Genomic DNA, 3,082 nt, shown 5'->3' on the forward strand with positions numbered 1-3,082 from the left:
ATGCCAACCTGATGCAAATTTCTGCTTCACAACCCAGGTCAACTTTGAGGCCATGAGGTGGGCCTTCTTATTCCAAGCTTTATTTTAAAATATTTTTTATTGAGTTTAACATTAATACAAGATATTAATAAAGCAAAGCAAAATAATAACACATACCTAATATGAAATTAAAGTAAATGCACAATATGACAAATTTTAAATTCCATCCCTTATTAAATGTGATGGTCTATTAAAATGATTATACGCATAAATCAGTTAAATACTATTATAATAAATCGCATTATACCTTAATAAAATCTGATAAAAGGGATATTATCCAGGATAATCATAATTAAACCCCATAAATCCATTTATCCAAAAGAAAAAGCTTAACTTTACACTATTCATTCCTGCTCAATTAGTGTGTGTTGGTTTGAGGAAAATGAAAATGCTCTAAATTTATAGCAGTAGCAGAAGTAAAACTCCCACTTTTCCTATGCATTTTTTAAATCCTGTTTTGAGACCATCTTTCTTTTTGTACTCAGACTTTATTTCCTTTTCCTACACTTACTGGTGAAGTTTTCTGCTTGTATATAACTGACTGAATTATTTTTTCTCTTTCATCCATTGAATCGAAAATCACAGAACGACAAACATAGAAGTGAGAAAGCTCAGGCGTTATGTTGTATAGATGCTCTAATATTTCCCAGTGTTCTGAGTGTGCTGGCATGTATCCTACATTCAGGCATCCTGCAGCAGCCCAAAGCCTCTGGGAGAGTGTCTGGAAAACAGCAGGACATAACAATATTAACAGTCATAAGCATCTAATTGTAGATACATTTAAATGCAATTAGTCAGACTTTGCCGTTTCAAGAAGGTGCTTACAAGTCATTCTGTTAATTAACTATACTGCGGGTAATTTTAATGAGTTCAAGTAAATGTAAAACAGAATTGAGTGCAAAATGGGCAACTAATCCTCTCAGTTTCCTGTGGAGGGAATGTGCAGGGTTTGGTGGAAGGGGGGTGGGGGATGTGAAGCTGGTGGCATGATGGTGCTAATGGAATGAGCGAGTTCTTACTCACTCCAGTACAGTGGCAAATGAGCTGACTGGGAAAGTTTAGCATATTTAGGCTGAACGGCCTTGAGTTTGAAGTGTGGTTTTAACTGAGTTAAATTATTAAATTAAAAGTTAGTTAATTTCAACTAGAGCACCTGACTGGGCAGCATAGCACGACAAACGATTTTTGCACTTTTTGAAAAAAGATAATTAGTCCACCAACTATCAACTGAATTCTTGTCGTCCCACTATTGTGAAACTATTAGGACTTTAAAAGGAAGATAAGACTGGAACTGACCCTTGAACAAATTAGCAGGGCAGGAAACAATTAAAAGCAAAAAAAATGACAAAATAGTGCACACTGAAGTAAGGCTCATGTAGCGAGTCATGTTTAAAGAGGAGGGTGATCCATTGAATGAGTGGGGAATTGAGGGCTACATTAGTTGAAGCCCAGGGCCAATCAGCCATGATTGTATTAAATGGCTGACTTTGGGGGCCTGGTGGCCTTCTCTCTCTCCTACATTCTTTGTATTCGTGCGTTTTGTAACCACGCTTGTGCTGACTGAAATTTATTTCAAATCCACATTCCTTCTTAATTTATGTGAAACATACCAAAGGCAAACATGGACCTCTGATTTGCTTCTGCTTTCCCAACATGCATTCATCAGAAGTGTTCACCCATCAGTTGGGGGATCCAACAAATGCTTGTCAAGAGTGGCAATAGAGCACCAAGAAAAAAAACCCTGGATCCTAAAACAAAAAATGTCTGCAGGTGCTGTGATTGTAGTTAATACACAAAAATGGTGGGGAAACTCAACACATCCCACAGCATCTGTAGGAGGCAATAGTACATAGTGGTTCCAATCACTTGTAGCCACACTATATTCCCAATTACTGTTTAAAGCATGAAAATGACATTAAAAGGGGGAAAAGCATTAAATCTGGAAACTCCTTGAATTTCTCAGAAAGAATAGAAAATGTTGAGATCAATCAGGAGGTTAGACAACTTTGGTCTCTTAGCAATGGACACCATGCCAATTTACTCCACTCTCTTTTAAATGTTTTCCTGGTGAGAACCCTGGCCCACTCCTCCTTCTCCAACAAGACCTCCAGTGCAGCATTTGAAAACTTCAGAGCATTCTGCCTCCCAATTTGTGTTATTACTCATTCTTCCTGCATTTCAGAATGGATTTCACAATTGCTAACACCTGCTGCAGCCAAATAGTAGTTCCCCTTTAGGAGGTCCAGGGTGGCCTTCAGTAATTAGGTTAATTTAATGTTGTGCCAGCTATTGTAATGTTGGGATACATGCTGAGAACTCACATGCTACAGTGATGTCAATTGGTCAGCTTGCTGCCTGCACCACAAGCACTGGCATTTCTGGGGGTGGAGGGGTGGGTAGGGAGGCTACCAAATTAACCTTCCTGGAGAAGAAATTACTAAAGGGGGCACAGAAAGTCATGTTTTCTTTGGAAGGACTATGAGACAAATGAATTAACCCATCCCTGGCAAAGATCAGGACGTATGAAATAAAACCCTCGATATTTGATGGTGTCAATTTTTTTTAACATACCATGCAATCCAATATTAATGTTCCCAAAATTTGTTGTATTTGTAATAAATTCCAGGTGAAATTACATCAATCCTTGATACTTTCCAAATGAGGAGACCTGAATTCTGTCACTGACAGCAGGAGACTTCATTGGGCAATTTTTGAACAGGTTGCTCAGACATGCCCCTAAAACTGCAGAATATGTAATTCAGTAATTCTGTGTGTGCCTCCGATACTGACTGGTGCTGTTTTCTTCCTAGCCTTAAGCTGTTGAGTTGCTCAATCAATGAATACCTGCGTGGTGACACCTCCGGCAGCACTCCATAACTAGAGGCTCTGGGGGTGTACGTGGCAGGTGATTCAGTGATAAGCATAGAGATGTCCGTCTGATGTAGAGCCGAGTCCCACAGTTTTCAGAGACATCTCATCCTGCCCAGACCGATTTACAAATATTCATAGGTTCTGGTTTTCAATGCTATCATCACAGACGTAT

General features: G+C 39.0%; 1 long non-coding RNA gene across 1 annotated transcript in view; it reads right to left on the reverse strand.

Annotated features, from left to right (window-relative positions):
• Window positions 1-345: 345 nt before the first annotated feature.
• The window catches only part of LOC138760101 (uncharacterized), a 43,149-nt gene continuing 40,412 nt past the window's right edge, over window positions 346-3,082 (reverse strand). The window contains exon 3 of the long non-coding RNA XR_011355406.1: window positions 346-760. This is a non-coding gene — a long non-coding RNA (uncharacterized lncRNA). The remainder of the gene's footprint in view (window positions 761-3,082) is intronic.

Source organism: Narcine bancroftii, chromosome 4, assembly GCF_036971445.1.
Source record: "Narcine bancroftii isolate sNarBan1 chromosome 4, sNarBan1.hap1, whole genome shotgun sequence".
NCBI lineage: Eukaryota > Metazoa > Chordata > Chondrichthyes > Torpediniformes > Narcinidae > Narcine > Narcine bancroftii.